Here is an 18,387-nt window from a genome sequence, read left to right on the forward strand (position 1 = left end):
GCCTCCCTATTCGTGACTATTATCTAGCAAAGTCCCTTGTTATTGAGTGGGGGAAACAGTAACTAATATAATATATATATTATGATGCTTTTTTACACATTCTGTTTCAGATTTTTGTAAAAATATGTTTAATGAATTTTAAATTTATATTTTAGTTCTATAAAAAATAGTAAGTAGCCCATAATAATTGTTGAAAAAATATGAAAACTTAGGAAGATATTAAATTTTGAAATATGTCAAATTTACATTCCCACAGAAAATAGGAGAAATGAAAAATTGCTTGGTCAACAGAGGAAAATGTAGTGAATTGGCAAACAGACTTATGGTGATTCTTTAAAAGTAGCATTTATTTGAGAAATGTGTAATTATAATTGAGGGCAGTATTGTAATTAATATATTGCCATAAATAGCACATAAAAATTTAAGACAAATCTGACACATGTTTCCTCACTTGTTGCCAAATCTGCATTTACCCCAAGGGGATAGTGAGGAGGAAAATAATTATGGTTTTGGGTCAGTATCTCCAGGTCAGTCCTTTTTAATAAAGGACCCCTGTACTTTACAATCGTGACAAACTTTGGTGAAATGTAAAATATAGGGAAAAAACCAAAAACCTCAGTTATTAAAATAAGACCAACGAATCTTAGAATAAATGAAAAAACCCAAATTATGAATGACATGATGTACAAAAGTGGGTCGAGTTTATGAGTGACATGATGTACAAAAGGGGAGTTAACTGGAATCAGTTAATATTTACACTGATGGTTTAATTTCCGGTCACATACTTTCATGTATCATAATATCTTATCGCTTAGAAAAGAAATTTTAACTGTAAACTGCTTTTTACAAGGAAAAGAAAACCAGGAAATAATAATAATAATAATAATAATAATAATAATAATAATAATAATAATAATAATAATAATAATAATCTCTATTTCAGCTCAGGGCCATATACACGGAATATGCAAAGTAGAGACAATACAGTACAGTACACACAATCTAGATACACAAGATAAAATGACAATCAGCAATATCCACACAGTTGCTGAAGTAGTAGTAGAAATAGTAATTATAATAATGGTAATGACAGTACTAATATTGAGAATAATAGTAAAAATATAAAAATTATAACAATTTAAAAAACACAGTGCATACAATTAATTTCTAGTAGGGACCTTAGGTGGTTTCATAAGCCAGGTCCAGAGGGCTAAATATGAAAAGTGAAAAAAGCAAATCTCAATAATAATAATAATAATAAAGCACTTAGTAATACAATAAAAACAACAATAATAATAATAACAGATTCTGCAGGTTACACATTAATAAATTGAAAAAAACAGAGAATAGGTATGCAGGCAGTCCCTGGTTAATGGGAGGGGTTCCATTCCTGGCTGAGCGCCGATAACTGAAAAGCGTTGTTAACCGGAACGTCACAATAATTATGGTAATAAATGGTGTTTATGAAGCCACAAGCGCCAATTAACTGCTTAACGGTGCCATTAACCAGTTATTGGTGCCAGTAAGCCGCTTGCCGATGCCAATGAACCGCTTACCAACGCCGATAAACTGATTTACCGATGCTGAAAAACTAGTTAACATCGTTAGCCAAGCGCCGTAAAACCAAAACGCCATTAACCGACGCCACCGTTACGAGGGGACTGCCTGTACACAGCAACTTGGGCCACCCATGTGAAGGAAGATAATGTCATTTATGGAACAGACACCTCATTACCCCATCTTTCCCACATTTTAGATCATCCTCTTGCCTCACTGCTTAGGATGCATCAGATAAGCGAATTGCTGCTGTTTTGTATTTGGGTGATCAGACTGGACATTGTTTGCCTAACAAAGATTTTTAAATTATACAGGCAGTTTGTCTATGAACATATATGCATGGCAGAGTGGTAACGGGTTGTGTTGGCGAGGCGTCTTGGCTATAGTTCATCCAAAGGGAACACACCCATATATGCTGTAGCAGTATGAGCAGAAGAGCAGCAGTTTCGTGGCTCGGTGACAAAAGGCCAACAATCATGTTGCCAGTTGCACATAGTTTACGATGCCCCTGTTCTATGTCTGCTGTATCATTCACGTGGTCTGTGATGACATGGCCCAAATATGGAAATTCATGCATGAATTCTAGACAACAATTTCCGAGGAAAATTTGTGATTCTATGCTTAAGTGATCTCGGGAGCAGCGACATGCACTGGGTCTTGGTTTCATTGTACAGGATATCAAATTCCTCTGCATATCTGCAGCAAGTGTCGATTAGTCGCTGGAGACCGTGCACTGATGGGGGAATCAGAACCATATCGTCGGCATAACAGAGGTTGTTTATTGTTGTTTCGTTGATAAGAGCATCTGATTGGAAGTGAGTTCAGTTTGACATTCAGGGCATCCATGCATGTATTAAACAGGTAGGAGAGAGACTACCCCTTGCTGGAGCCTGTTTAGGGAGCCGAAGTTGTATGACAGTACGTTACGCCATTTGACACAAAATTGCTGTGTAGAGAACCAGCCATATAAAATGCCGATTAGGTATAGAGGTGTGCCTCTTTTGTGTGGCCTCAGGAAGAGCTTCAGGTAGTTTACTCTTTCAAATGCTTTTCTCACATCCACAAAACATAGAATACAGGAGAGGCTGATGATAGGTAATAGTTCAGCAGTTCTTTCAGGATGTAGATGCAGGTGCCGGTTGAGTGGTTTGCTTTAAATCAGAACTGGTTGTCAGTAGTGTGTAGAAAGGGAAGAAGTCTCACTAGAAGAACCGACATAAGTATCTTTGACGCATTTGTAGTAATTGCAATTGGGCGATAATTGCCAAGGTCAACTGCATCCTTTAACTTATTTTTGATTAATGGTATTAAAAGAACTAAAAGTAGGGAGTCAGGGAGAAACTGGTGGATTATGCATGCATTGAATATTGCATCTATCAAAATGTAAATTATCGGGTTGCAGAGTTTGAAAGTTTTTGCAGGAAGACCACTGCAGCCAGACGATTTATTTTGGGTAAGTTGTTTATGGCATCGCTGATGTTACCAGACGTAATACGATTAGCAAAATGAAATTGAATGCTATCAGTAAAGTTACCTACTTCCCTTCGGGAGTCTTGATTGTTTATTCAATTCAGGATAACACTGTAGTGATCACCCCATATTCTTGTGATAGCCTCGTTGCTGACGGCTTCTACTCTGTGATAGCTTCTTAGTTTTGGGATTTAGGGATTGAATGTCATTCCAAATATGAGAGTAATTGCCAGAGACTAATTTGCTAGACATTGCATCTGCTCTTAGTTGCTTTTCATTTGGTCTGCAGTGCTTAAGAGCAAGTTTGAACTGCGCTCTCTCCTGTCTCATTAGTAATGCAAAATGTTCTTCCCTCAGGCTACCATTTTGCCTCCACTGTAAAAACATTTCTCAAGAGAGTGTATACAGATCTTTAACCAAGTCATTCCAGCCAGGTATATTACGAGAGTTGCTTTGACAAAATCTAAAGATATCCCTGATGGAGGCAAGCATAGTGGATATTATATTAGAGTAGAATTCTGTAAGATTAATCCTGTGGTGGACATTTCTACATTTTATAAGGCCTGGTGCTGGTTGAACTATTGACCGCAGCCTATTTTCCATGGTCACCCTTTAGGATCTGATTTTCTGGTGGTTTGTAAAGTCCCAGTTAATAGCAGGTAGGCTACCAGTTAGGAGGTTCACTGTAGGGAGGGATGGGGTATTGAATGACACCTGTAAGGGGATGTGATTATAGCGAATCTTGTAGGTCACAATTGATTCATGAAGGTGCAGAGATGTGATGCAGTGGTCCTGCCAGGAGGTTGTTATTGTGTCTGCTCTATTTTGTACATAAGTATGGTATAGGAAGGGGGAGAGGAGCATTACATGGCTAATTTGGAGTGATTGATTTTGACAGAAGAAGTGAGTAAGCTCATTTGTGGGATGAAAATTAAGGTCCCCAATTATACAAATATGATCAGCAATAGAATTTTGAATGAATAATGCTGTGTAACTCACCTAGGATCATGCAGTATTGTTCAAAATTATTATTTTCCCAAGCACATAAACATTAATTGTTAGGATCTTAGAGTTCCCTACTGTCACTAAGCTCTTCGTTGGGCGAGTTGGTAGAGCTGTGGACTAGCACTCGCCAGGCCCGAGTTCGAGTCTCCGACCTGCTGACGAAGAGTTAGAGGAATTTATTTCTGGTGATAGAAATTCATTTCTCGCTATAATGTGGTTCGGATTCCACAATAAGCTGTAGGTCCCGTTGCTAAGTAAACAATTGGTTCTTAGCCATGTAAAGTAAGTCTAATCCTTCGGGCCAGCCCTAGGAGAGCTGTTAATCAGCTCAGTGGTCTGGTAAAACTAAGGTATACTTAACTTAACCTACTGTCACTTGAAGACCCAGCAATCTATCACTCCTATAGGTTGTCACATTCACTATATATATTGTCTAAAGATTTGTGCCACAGGTAAGATAGGCCCCCTTTTGGACAACTGGTTACGATGTGATCTGTAATTTGAATCGATGAGGTCGATCAAAAGCTCTGAAGTCTTCATGCACTGAATTGCAGATGACAAGGTCATGTGGCCAGAGGAGTGTTGCTTGCGATGCAATGATGCCTTTGAAGTTTTGCAGAACATGTTTAAGAGAGGAATGATCCACTTGAGGCCAAAAATATCCCATGAAATTATATCTAATGTATCCATGGCTATTCACAAAGTTGGGAATGAATGAGTTGATCATTTGGGTGGATGGGGGTTTGGCCATTGCTTGTGGTGGGAGGTAGGCTGGCACTTGTGGTAGAAGGTGAGTAAGTACTGGTGGGGGGGGGGAGGTCCCAGATTAGGTTATATCTTGAGACTTATATTAGGACAAATTCTCACCTTGAAGAACATCAAGGTGTTGAAATACAGTAAACCCCCTGTATTCGCGTTCTCATGATTTGCGGACTCACATTCGCGGGTTTCTCTATAGAACATATCTAACCATTATTTGCGGAAAATTCCCCATTCGCGGTATTTTTCACTGACAAATATTCACTGATTACTGTATTTTCAATATAATTTTCGTGAGTAAATACACTTTTTGTGATAAAACTATTAAAATACTCAGGTGTAAGCATTTTTACAGGGTTTTTCTTGTGTTTAAACTATCAAAATGGGCAGTTCTAAGTGTTTTTAGAGGGGTTTTAAGTATTCGCGGATTTTAGCTATTCACGGGGGGGTGTGGTACGCATCCCCCGCGAATACGGGGGGTTCACTGGCAGGTAATGTTGTAAGCAACTTTTATGTTTAATTTTTCATGGAAATCGTGGGAGATAAGAGGGTCAGAGCCCGTGAGAAATTTGACACTCTTCCTATGGCGTCTAGCCTCACTGATGAGCGTGAATTGTAATCACAGTGGACATCTCTTCTCAGGTTTCGGGTGAGGTGATTCACGATTGTTGGGCTTCGGTCCAGCGGGCACACGAGGGTCTCTCTTCTTTTTTTCTGCTGGCTTGTGTCTGCCAGCCACCAATCCTATCATGATCATTCATCATCAGCCACCATGGGGGGTGGGGAGACTCACGAGGGCAGGTGATCTTGACCGAGGATCTGTCTTCCACTGGAGGCACTGGGGAGAGAGGGGAGGTTGGGAGGGTACAATCACCTTGACCTCATCCCCACTTCTCTCGTGGTGCTGAGCTGTGAGTAAATGAACTCGTTTGATTGCATCTCAAATCAGTGAAAGGTCGTTTCTTAAGTTTTACAACTGTTGAATGGTACCTGTACTGTAGTCCCCTGATTGTGTCCCAGATCAATGAAAGATTGTTATTTGTTTCCTCAATTTTTTCTGAGAGAAACTTTGATGGTTGGAGGGCATTATCTGCTGTATTGTACACTGTAGGAAGGCTTAGATCAGCAGATCCCTTTGTGGGCATAGTGAAAGGGTCATCGGAGTAGATTCTCACTGAGCAGGTCCTTAGCCACTTAGTGATGTGATATTTTCTTGGGAGAGGATCAGAATGGAGTCTGGTATCAGGTCTGCATTCTGTATATGCAACATTAATTTCCTCATCGGGGAAGGTTGCATGGACAGATTGTATAATAGATTGGGCAACTGAATGGTTCGATTGGTACTGTATACTTTTAAGACAATTGTTCTTGAGCACGGAATTTGTGTGTGAGGCAGAGTTATCGTTAGGTGCCAGGGACACTGCCGCAACGGTTGGAGGTTGGTCAGATGACATTTTTGAGGTATAGGGAGGGCCAAACACTAACACAAACACACAGGATTATAACAGGTCAAGGTTGAAGGAAAAGGTATCTATTATCTGCAATTTACCCTTGAGAAATTTAAACATGTCAACAGCATAAGATAAGGGGGCCTTTTTGGTCAACTTCGTTGGTTCACCTATAGTTGACTGTTTTGAAATCATGCAGTATTACAAAGGTTTGCATTAGATGTTACAATGGTAAAAAGAAAAAATTATGACTTGTCCAATATTCAAAGATTAGTTTGTTCTGAAGGGAATATGCAAAGATTAGTTTGTTCTGAAGGGAATATGCAAAGATTAGTTTGTTCTGAAGGGAATATGCTTATGTGTTTCAGCTGTCACTGACCTAAATAAAAAGAAAAAATCCTATCGCGTAGGCCTGTGAGCCACTCGTGATCCGAGTAGGCCTTACTCTTCCATTTTTGTTCTCAGCTATTGCTGTGCATGCTCCTTGCTGCATTCATCTCCCATTTAGCTGAGATTTGTCTGTGTTTCATGTGTTCATGATCTTTTGTTTTCCTTTGAAGGGTTGTTGCCCTACCAGTGTCTTGGGGCCCCAGTGTGTTATTCCTTGAAGTTTCACTATGGTTTTTGATTCAAAGGGAGGCATTTCTGTGATTTTTGTGTTTCAAGAGTCACTTGGTCGTACCTCCTTTGTGTGACCCAGTGTTTAGTATGCTGCCCATGTGTGTGTGTCAGCTCCCTTTGCGTTTCATGGCTACCAAAGAGGACAGGAAACCTGATTTTCATTGTTGTCAAACCCTGTAGCAAGTTATGTCCTTGATAGCGGTAGATCCGCTCTATTTGTACAGGGATGAGAATGCACGAGAGAAGCAATGTGTGAAGAGTGTGTGGAGTGGCAGTTGCCCCAGTGGCGCCTCTACGAGAAAAGGAGTTGTAGGAACGGCATTTCCTCCTCCAGGAAGGCTTAGCCCTTCTCTTTGCCCTCTGGTCTTGGCAGTGTCAGCAGATGAACCCCTTGCCAAGGAGGACATAACCAAGAAAGTTCTGAATATCTGGATTAAGGGCAGTCAACCACTCCAGCAGACATTAGCAGGTGATCTTCAGAGGCTCCCCCATCATCATCTTCTATCACATGGAGACCAGGGAGGACAAGAGGTCCTCCCAATCGTTCTGTCGCCCTTCTTCTGCCCTGAGACCAGATAGAAGCAATAGAGAAGCTAGCATGAGGTCAAGGGCAGATTCGGCAGGCTCTTCCTCCCCTCTGGCCAAGTATCAGAGGCTACACGGGTCGTACTCTCTAGGGCTCAATAGGGGGAGCAGACATTCCCCTTTGGTTGCATCAGCCACCTCCTCAGTGGTCTCATCGGCTTCTTGCTTTAACTTCCACCCAGCATCGAAGGTGGTTTGGCCTCTAGGAAGAGCAGGAGCATCGAAGGCGGTTTGGCCTCTAGGAAGAGCAGGAGTGAATCTTCGCAGAGAGGCAGAACAGCTTGAGGAGGAGAAGCAAATCAAGGGCAAGCAGCCACATCCCGTCATCCCAGCAGCTCCTCCAGAGGGTCTTACCATAGAAACACCCTGCTGATTGGAGTAAGGATAGGGACTACAGCAGTGCAGGCCCCAGTGGGACAATGCCTAGGGCCTCTTCAAGCAGCAATTCAGCAGCCTCATTTGGCAGGGAGGACAGCACTGAAGTGGCGAGGAACAGACAGGAGAAGGAAGGACCAGAGGAACTTTCTCAGAAGAGGAGAAAGGGTTCATGGAGTTTGTCCTGCAGATCAGGCAGCAACTAGTCCTATTCGACCCACCGATCTCCATCCCTGAAGGCCCCACCTTATTCTCCTACCTGGAGTAGGCAGCTGAGAACCCCCGAGAAGTAAGGCAGTTGCTCTTGTCTACCCTGGTCCCCATTGGTCCAAGACTTGATGAAGGAAGTGAGCTGCCTGGTGGAGTGGGATATAGAACTCCCTGGCATCCTCTGGGTTGGAGAAGCCCCTGCCCCTGCCCTGCCAGGTGAAATACAATGTTCCCAAGAATGCTTTCACTATCCTGAGGTCTCTGGATTCCAACATCTGCAGGTTGGCCAACAATTTGCCATTGGGGCATTTCTGTCAACAAAGTGTAAGGCTCAACACCTTAGAAGTAGGGAACCTAGAACTTACATTGGCAAGGGCCCTGAAAGCCATCTTTTGGCTGGACTGATGCCAAGGGGCCTGGCTCAAAGACATAAAGGACTAATCCCACCTTAGAAGTGGTCTGCCATCAGAAGCTACCTGGAACCCTCAGGAAAAGCCCTCTCTATGTTGTAAGGCAGTTGGGCCGTGCATGGACAAATATCATCCTGAAGAGTTGTTCCTGACACTGATGCAGAAACAGCCACCTACTCATCTGCTGTAGTTGGTATGACAGGCAGTCGACATTAAGAGGGAGGACTCTTCTCGCAGGCATTGTCCCTGAATCCCGCTCCAGTCTCCCAAGGGTCGGCAGGCAGACCCCCCCTCCAGAGCAGAACCGCCATCCCCTCTAAGCATCCCTCCCAGCAGTTGAGGTTCCCACAGCAAGGGCAAGGGGTGCAGATAACTCCAACCAGGCATTTTGTGCCACCCAGCCCTCCAATGGATGACATAGGAACAGGACAGGGAAGAGTTGGGGGGGGGAGGGGTGCCTGGGGACCATGTGGCTGGTGTGACAGCAGTACGGGGTGGAGGAGTGGACAGTCCTGGTCCTTCAAAAGGGCTACAGACTGCCCTTCAGGCCAATAAAGCCGCCTCCTGCCCAAGACAACAATTGCATAACCCTCATACAGGAACAACCCGCCCAAGGGGAATGCCCTGCAGCAGGAGATATAGATAGAGGTCATGCTACAGAAGGGAGCAGTGGAGATAAAATCCTGGTGAAATGTCCTTTGCTACACTGCCTTTTCCTGGTGGAGAAGGCATCAGTAGGGTGGCCACTGGTGATAGATCTTATGGCACTGAACCTGTAGCAGACTCCCCAGTCGGTCCATCAATCAGGGAGAGCGACTACATGGTGACTATACAGTAGATCTGCTGTACACATACCTGCACCTCCTCATCCACAAGGCCTCCAGGAAGTACCTGCAGTTGGTCTCCCAGGAAGTAGCCTACCAGCTCAGGGCCCTTTGCTTCAGTCTAGCAGTAGCCTCTCAAGTCTTCCAGTTAGTGTCATCACTGGTGTATGCGAGGGGGATCAGACTGCAGTGTTACTTGGATAACTGGCTCATTGTGGCATCATCACCCATCAAGGCGGAGTGGGACAGAGATTCTGGCACTGTGAAAAGAACTTGGGGGTGATGGTAAACCTCACCAAGTTGGACCTCTTCCCCAAGCAGAGTATCAAGTACCTGGGGGTGCAGATTGATACACTGGCAGTGAAGGCACTGTCAAATGACAAGATTGCCAACCTTCTTACGATCTCAGATCCATTCCTTTCAACATCCCAGCAACCAGCGAAGCATTAACAGGTTCTTACCGTACGTCTGACCTCCCTTGAGAAACTGGTCACCAGGGGGAGGGTATGCATCAGATCCCATCACTAGCAGCTAAAAGGTAGCCTGGAGGAAACCAGATGAGCCCTTGTTACAGATGATTGAATCGATGGAGAAGATCGGGGAGGACCCGAGATGGTGGGAAAACCCAACAAACCACCTTCAGGGGGTGCCACTCAGCCTCTCATTGCTGGAGATGCTGGTATTCTCAGTTGTATTCTGAGGAGGGTGGGCTGTATTTCTGAATGGCATGTGCATTTCAGACACATTAGGGCCCAAAGGAGAACATCATATCAATCACCTTGAGAAGTGAGCAGTCTGGCTGGCACTCCAGATTCCAAGGACAAGTTGCTGAGAACTCTGCAGTTGTGATGAACAACACCATGGTGGTAGCCTACAGGGGAGGCACCATCTCTTTGGAGCTGAACAACCTGGTGATAAATATGCAAGAGTGGTTGGAAGCTTGGGGACTGGACCTGACAGCTAGATACATCCAACAAGAGGAACGTCATAGCAGACCAGATAGCACCAAGTGGTCCCTAAATCAAGAAGTAGGCACCAAGTTGATGGAGCTCTGCAAGGGCTTGACTGTCGACCTGTTCGCCAAAGTGAGAAACACGAAGTTTCCCCTCTACTGCTTTCCTCTCCCAGACCAAAGAGCAGTTCTGTAGGATGCCTTTCAGCACCCGTGGGACAACATGGATGTGTATGCCTTCCTTCGTTAAGGGGATCGGCCGCCTAAAAAAACCCAATAATCTTTAAAAAAATTCGATTTGCTGAAAAAATTCTATGGCTTCGTATAGGGTTCAAGAATGTGTCCACGAAATATTATGCTAAAATTTGCAGTATTTCTCTAGTTATGGCCTAAAATGTAACAATAACTATATACCCATAAAACACCAGTAGCGCATAAATGATTTAGTCTGGTATAGTTTTTCGATATATATATTACGTAAAACTTCCTTTGAAATGAAATGTATAATGTCAATAATATCCTACTCGGCACCTTTTTAGTTATTCCTAGCCATGACAACGCACACGTCATACCATGACGCCGACTGTGGCCGTAGAGTTGCCTATAAACTTCCAAGCTAGAAGGACACGTTTTCATGCTCGCTAGCCTTGACTGAACTCTGTATTTTCTGCGGTGTTTTTGTTTTTTCACCGTGCCTAAAAGGTCCAAGAGTTCACTTCATGCTTCTAGAATGCAGAAAAGCCAAGTGGAAAAGTCCAGGCGAAGTAGAAGAAAGAGTTCAAGAAATTAGTGCCATAGAGGGGAATGGAGCGACGGAGAGAGAGAGAGCTGTCGCCCATCAAACGGAGCAGGCAGCGATCTCTGCTGACCAGAGACCAACCACATCCACCCCTAAACGCCTTTTTATTTGTTCGTCACTACCAAAGGGCAAAGATATTTTAGAAAAAGAAAGCAGTAGCTCGGAGGCTGATACTATAGACGATCCTGAAAATAAAATGATCATAATAAGTGAAGCAAGACTTGATGAATTACTTGAATCACGAATCCCTAATTGTGAATGTAAAGTAATTCCCAGGATCCATTTGGCAAGGGATGGATTCGAGACACTAATAAAAAGTGTAGGCAACTATGATACCCTAGAGTAATACCTTGCAGCAAGATCAGACAGGGGGGGACCAGGAACCTAAAATTTATAAGAATGTGTCTTAGGCACATAAATAATCAATTAATATTCTTATTTATAATCATTTTGCATTAATTAATACCCAAAAATAAAAATTAAAACCATAGAATTAATTGTAACACAGTCTTTGAAGTCCCTTTTACTTTTTTTATGTAACTAAAACTTTGAAGGCCCGTTTCTCAAAACATAAGTTTTTCGCCTTTAAAATGCATCTCCTCCCTTAGTATTGGACCAATCTAAATGAAATTTTAAATATAACATGGGGAAACATGGTAAATTAAAACAAAGCCGGGGATTTTTAATATTTTGAGTTTCTGATTTTTGGCAATTTTTTTTTCTGTAATTTTTCTGGGAAAATTTCATAAAAAAAAAAAAAAAAATTCATATCTCAAAAAATAATTGAAAAATCAAAAATCCCGGCTTTGTATCAAGGTCCATATGTGTTTTATACGTGGTTCAAATCTCATCCCTTAAATCCAAAAAGCAAAGGAGGAGATGCATTTTGAAAATGGCCATTTTTGGCGAAAAATGCTCTAAGCGCCACAAAACCTAAGGTCACTGAACAGAAATTTTTCCCCAGAAGTTCCACACAATATCCTTTAACAAACCCCTATATATCAACAAGCTGTCGTTAAAAAAGTCGGAAACCGACCGATCCCCTTAAGTGTTATGACTCCATGAATTGTTGCAGGTACTTTCAAACTCTAAACAATAAGGATTCAACACCAGCAATTGAAATATGGGGTATGAATATAAGAAACTCGCACAACACGTTTATTCACAACCTTATTTACAAAGAAAACGACATGTTGCTTCCCCTTTTGCCTTCATTCAACATGACACAACAAAATACAGTAAACCTCCATATTCATGGGGGATGCATACCACAACCCCCCCCTCCCGCAAATAGTTAAAATCCACAGATAGTTAACACACACCCCTACAAATGCTTATAACTGCATATCTTGAAAGTTCAAATACCAAATGTATATCTTAAACTAGCACCCTACATCAAATATACCTTAAACTATTATCTTAGTACTGTTTTAATCTTTGAAATGATAATCTTTCAAAGTCATCTTAAACATTTTACCCTTAAAAATATTTATGTGCGCACTTCTAACCCTTCCGGCTAATAAAAGAGAGAGAGAGAGAGAGAGAGAGAGAGAGAGAGAGAGAGAGAGAGAGAGAGAGAGAGAGAGAGAGAATCTTTCTGTCAACCACTCTCCCATTCTATCTATCCATCCATCTCACACTCTGAGCATCCTTTGGCATGAGAGAGAGAGATTTTTCAGTATCCTTCGTAGCTATTTTATTTGACCACCAAGTGGGCAACATACTGTTTGGCCAAGTGGGGCAAGATTTTCTACCCTTCACGGTCAATACAGGCAGTCCCTGGTTATTGGCGATCTGGTTTTGCGGTGCTTGTCTAGTGACGACGATAACCGGATTTTCAACACCGATCTCCAGTTATTAGTGCCAATCCTCGGTTATTGGCGGTGACAGTCTCCAGTTATCGGCGCTGATAACTGGATATCAGCGCCTTTAACCAGGGGTCAGCGCTATTATTGCCATTTTTGGTTATCGGTGAGTTTCAGTTATTATTACACTGTCGGGAACAGAATCCCCTGCTGATAACCGGGGACTGCCTGTATGTCAAGATAAATTGACCCCCTCGCTCCAAGTGCAGAAGAAGACTGGGAATCGATATGTTTTTCTTTTAAAATTTTACATAATTTACTACAGAAGTACATAAATGTTGTAATTATATAATTTACTATAGAAGTACATAAATGTTGTAATTATAGCATGGAAAATATGAAAAAATTAATAAAGTAACATCACGTTTATCTATAAAACTACAGTACTGTATACAAAAGTAAAAATATATGTTACATATGCATAAAAAATCTATCTCAGAGAGAGAGAGAGAGACTCTTGGCTAGGTGCTAACCCCCTTTTTTTATGATGACAGTTATGCCTTCATCCCTCCCCCAAAGTCTGATACAGAAAAAGATCAGGGATTGAACTAAAATCTTACCATTTCTCTATATTTTCTTTAATGAATTGTTATTTTGCTGTTTACTTTAATAATAATATTTGAAAATTAGTATATCATTTATTTATACAAAACAAATAAGCATACATATTACATATGCATAAAAGTTCTCTCATCTGAGAGAGAGAGAGAGAGAGAGAGAGAGAGAGAGAGAGAGAGAGAGAGAGAGAGAGAGAGAGAGAGAGAGAGACCTTACCTTACAGACCTTACAATTCGTTCGGGTTGCCCTAGGTCCCTGAGTGTGAGGCACCTCTGATGTCTACCAGAGAATTGCTAATGCATCTCTGGTATATTTTGCATCTTCCAATCTTGGATGCAGCTTAGATATTTGTTGAGCTTATTCTTAAACACATCTACACTCAGTCCTGATATGAATAAACGCTGCATAATCGATGTTGGTGCATAGTGGATTAATGTCCTGTGTGCTTTCCTTAGTTTTCCTGGTTTAGTTTTGGGCACTATTAATCTACCTTTGCTTGCTCTTTCTGATATTTTTGCTCCACGATGTTTTCGGTAATTCCTTCTATCTGTTTTCATGCCTGTATTATCATGTAGTGTTCTCTTTTCCTTTCGCAACACTATAATTTTAAGAATTGTAGTCTTTCCCAGTAGTCAAGGTCCTTAACTTCTTCTATTCTAGCTGTAAAGGACCTTTGTACACTATTTGTGCAATATCCTTTCGGTAGTGTGGGTACCATGTCATATTGCAATATTCCAGTGGACTACGTACATACGTTTTTATAAAGCATAATCATGTGTTTGGCTTTTCTTGTTTTGAAGTGCCGGAACATTCCCATTTTTGCTTTGATCTTGCCAATAGTATTGCTATTTGAATGTTTTCTCATTTTTTTTGCTAATATATTATGGTGTACCTTGTCAAAAGCTTTTGCAAAGTCTAGGTAAACCATATCTGTATCTTTTTCGTTTATCACATTTTTACATATGCTTTCATGGTGTTTCATTATATTTTTCTTCATTACCCTTTCATACACTTTCATAATATGTGATGTTAGACTCACAGGCCTATAATTACTTGCCTCCAGTCGTGATCCACTTTTAAAAATAGGGGTAATATATGCTAATTTATGTTCATCATAAATCTTGCCTGTATCTACACTTTGTCTTAATAATATTGTGAGCGACTTTAAGATAGAGTGAACTATTTTCTTTAACAAAACAGCAGGGACGCTGTCTGGTCGGCTGCTGATCCATTTTTAATTTCATTAATAGCCTGCACAATATCGGCTTCATTAATATATCTATGTCCAATAAATATTCACTATTTTTCATCTCTTATTTCTGTATCATCTTTATTATCAATTTTAGGTGTAAATTCTCTCTCATATCTTTCTGCTAATAGGTTGCATATTTCCTTTTTTTCATTCGTTAATCACCTTTCAATTCTCAGAGGGCCTATTTTTACTCTTCTTTTGTTCATCTTTTTTTGCTTGATATTTTGTAGGGTCTTTTCTTCTAAGTCCCGTTTTTCATATTCTTTTGATTGTATAATCCCTTCTGCATTTTCTATCTTACTTTTTAGTTCCATCACTTTCCATGCATTCTTTTCTTTTGCAAGACCTTTTTTCCACTTTCTGATTTTCTAGAACAAGCTCCTTCTGCCTCTTGGTATGCATGACTGATGTTTACTTTCCTTCTGCGGTACATATTTATCCACTATTTTCTCTAATATTTTATATAATAATATATCCGTATTTACCTGTATATTATCATTTACGAATATGTTTTCCCTGTCTTTGTTTAGTTCTTCATTTATTTCTGACCATTTTATATTCTTACTATAGAAATTGTATTTTCCATATCCTTCCCACTTTTTTGTCTTTTGCTTATCTCAGTTTTCACTTGCTTTGGAATGGACTGTTAATTCTATGACATTATGGTCTGAAATACTTGTATTATACACTATTATCTCTTTAATAACAATTCACCTCGTTCACAAATACCAGGTCTAAAATATTATCCTTTCTTGTTGGCAGGTGATTTATTTGCTGAATGTTATGTTCTACAGTAGTAGCATATCTAATAGCTTTTCAAATTGCCTCTTATCTTCTATTCTACTATTACTCTCTTTTTTATATGTATAAATACAACCACAATCTCCTATTCGTTCTTTCCAATCTAAAAAAGGAAAGTTAAAGACTCCAGATAGGAGTATAGTCCAGTCTTTGTGATTTCTACATATATCATCTAATTTGTCTATTATTATGTCAAACTCTGTAGTATTAGGGGGTCTGTATATTACGATATTCACTAACTTTTCAGATTCAAATTCTACCGCTATTAATTCACATTCTGTTACTATATTTCTTTCTCACAGATATTTCCTTGATTAATGTCCCTCCTGTATATCGCTGTTCCCCTTGATTCCTATTTTTTCTATCTGATCCATAAGTTTGGAAACCCTTTATCTGATCATCATTACCAGTCTCTTGGGAATACCAGGTTTCACTTATATTCATTATATCTATTTTTTCAGTTTGGGTTAGTTCTTCTAAGAACTCTATTTTTCTTTTTGAGTTATTCGAAACTAAACACTGCACATTCATCACTATGATGGTTTGCGTGTTATCCCCATTATCTAGTGTGGGTAATAATAAGGATTTTCCCATGTCTCTTGCCTGTTCTGATATGTTGTTCTTTTCTTCATTTCCATAAATTTGGACATTAAAAAATCCAACTTTTCCAATGTATTTGATCTTCCATCTTCATATTTATTCATTTTGTGTATGTATCTGCATTTATCTCCGTATCTGCACCATCCCCTGGCATCGTAGATACATTGCTTGTTCCTTGCACTGTACCTAGGTGCTGATGCCTCATGTCGCGATGCTGACATTTCATAACGTGGTGTTGGCTTGCTTTTTTCCTTCACATCATGTTCTTTGTTCCTTTCTTTATTTGCTTCATTTTTACCTTGATTTTTAATATGTATTTGATTTTGATTTTTATTCTTCATGGCTGCAGGATGCATATATCTACATTTTTTGTTGAACCTACATCCTTTTCCTTCTCTCCAGTGTTTTACATATTTTTGGGTGTAGGTCGCTGCATTCATCCTCATAGCCATCTTCCCAGCCCGAGAAGAACCCTAAAAGAGTTCAGAGGTCTGGTTAAACAAATCATTTATAACTAACTAACTCATAGCCATCTAGATATGCACATTTGCCATAAATCTCATAATTGTGACATATCTTGGGATGCTTGTAGTAACATCTTTCACCAAATCTGCAATTCCCTCTTGTCAAAAGGGTGCAGACTGTCTTTTTCTTTTTTTTTGCTCTTTCCCATTAGTATGAAGATCCAAGTACAACCTCTTTGGGATTTAATTTTGGGTTATGTCATAATTTATTTCATCGTATGTATGCTGCTGTATTGCCTCATATGTAGAATCTATGAGTTTCTCTGCATCCATTAGAAATTCATTTCACGGTATAATGTGGTTCAGATTCCACAATAAGCTGTAGGTCCCGTTGCTAGGTAACCAGTGGTTCTTAGCCACGGACAATAAGTCTAATCCTTCGAGCCAGCCCTAGGAGAGCTGTTAATTAACTCAGTGGTCTGGTTAAACTAAGGTATACTTTTCTCTGCATCCATACTCTAATCCTGTTCTTTGTTTTCATTATTTTTTTCTATCTCTTCAATCTTATTTTTTTCTTCTTTTCCATTTTCCTCTTCTTCATCCTCTACTATTTGCACATTGTCTTGATTTAATAACATTGTCTATCCATACTAGACATGTTGAGCAAAATACTCGTGTCCTTATTTTTATTTTCCTGCACTTCTGCACGTGTAGGATGAGTAGGTACATGGCATGCATAGCATTTCCTGATCAGGTTTTGTGGATTTACAATGCTATACCACACATTACATTAGATTACATGCGTTAGGCATTCGTTTTCCTATTGCATCAATCAGTATATTCACTATATTCAACTTATTCGTTTTCTTTGTTGGAATGTGTTGATTTATGTAAATTTTCTTTTCTTTATAAGTCTCTTGATCACCTGAACTTTCTGTGGTACTCCTTCGATTATTTTCATTATTTTTTCTGCAGACTTGCTCCAGTTTGAAGGATCATATCCTTTCAATATGTCTGTGAATATTTTTGCATCTTTTTGGTTGGAGTTGTTATTGATCTCATCGATAAGAAACCCTAGTTCCTTGCTTGCCAAGTCCTCATATTGGTTATCTGCAAGGCTCCTCGATTTCTTAGCACTGTTGTTGCTAGACACTTCCATGATGATCAATTTTTGATAATTCACTCGAAAAAACAACTTGGCCGATGCTTTATTGTGCTACTCTGACAATCTAATCACCGACAGTTCACGAACACTTCTAGCTATAGGTCATGTGCTAATTGTATGTTATACGCGTGATATCGGGTTGATTATTCAGACCAAGAACGAATACGTCTCACCAGGAGAATGTCACATACAAGAGAGAGAGAGAGAGGGAGAGAAAAACTGAGAAAGGAGGGGAGAAAGAGAGAGAATTATTATTACTTAATGTATTTATTTAATCTTAGTAAACTTAATATCAGTATTTGAAAATTGGTATTGTAAATCATTATTTTATCATAAAATGTATATGTATTCAGTCATGAAAAAATACAGAATATTTCTCTATGAGAAAATCCGCAAATGGGTCGTTTTCCCACGAATAATTTGTAAGATAGGTTCCAAAGAAAATTCCGCGAATTGTGAGAATGCAAATCCGGGGGGTTTATTGTAAAGACAGGGGGAACAGGTAGGAAGGTAGAGCATTTTAATAATTAAATGGGGAGTTATCCTTCATGGCCGGGGTTCAGCTGACAGGATGAAGCTGGCATGATGACTTCAGGTCATAAGACCTCCCAAAATGGGTGTCTTCAGGATGGGATAGCAAATGTTTCTCCAAGAATCCAGAGACTGT

At 40.1% G+C, this 18,387-nt stretch overlaps 1 protein-coding gene and 1 long non-coding RNA gene across 5 annotated transcripts in view; one reads left to right on the forward strand and one right to left on the reverse strand.

Moving 5' to 3' along the window:
* Positions 1-18,387, forward strand: part of LOC136831330 (delta(14)-sterol reductase TM7SF2-like) — a 151,089-nt gene that overhangs the window by 125,535 nt on the left and 7,167 nt on the right. The gene's annotated exons all lie outside the window — the stretch shown is intronic.
* Positions 1-18,387, reverse strand: part of LOC136831331 (uncharacterized) — a 68,816-nt gene that overhangs the window by 12,356 nt on the left and 38,073 nt on the right. The window lies entirely within an intron of this gene.

This window comes from Macrobrachium rosenbergii, chromosome 48 (genome assembly GCF_040412425.1).
Source record: "Macrobrachium rosenbergii isolate ZJJX-2024 chromosome 48, ASM4041242v1, whole genome shotgun sequence".
NCBI classification, from domain to species: Eukaryota; Metazoa; Arthropoda; class Malacostraca; order Decapoda; family Palaemonidae; genus Macrobrachium; species Macrobrachium rosenbergii.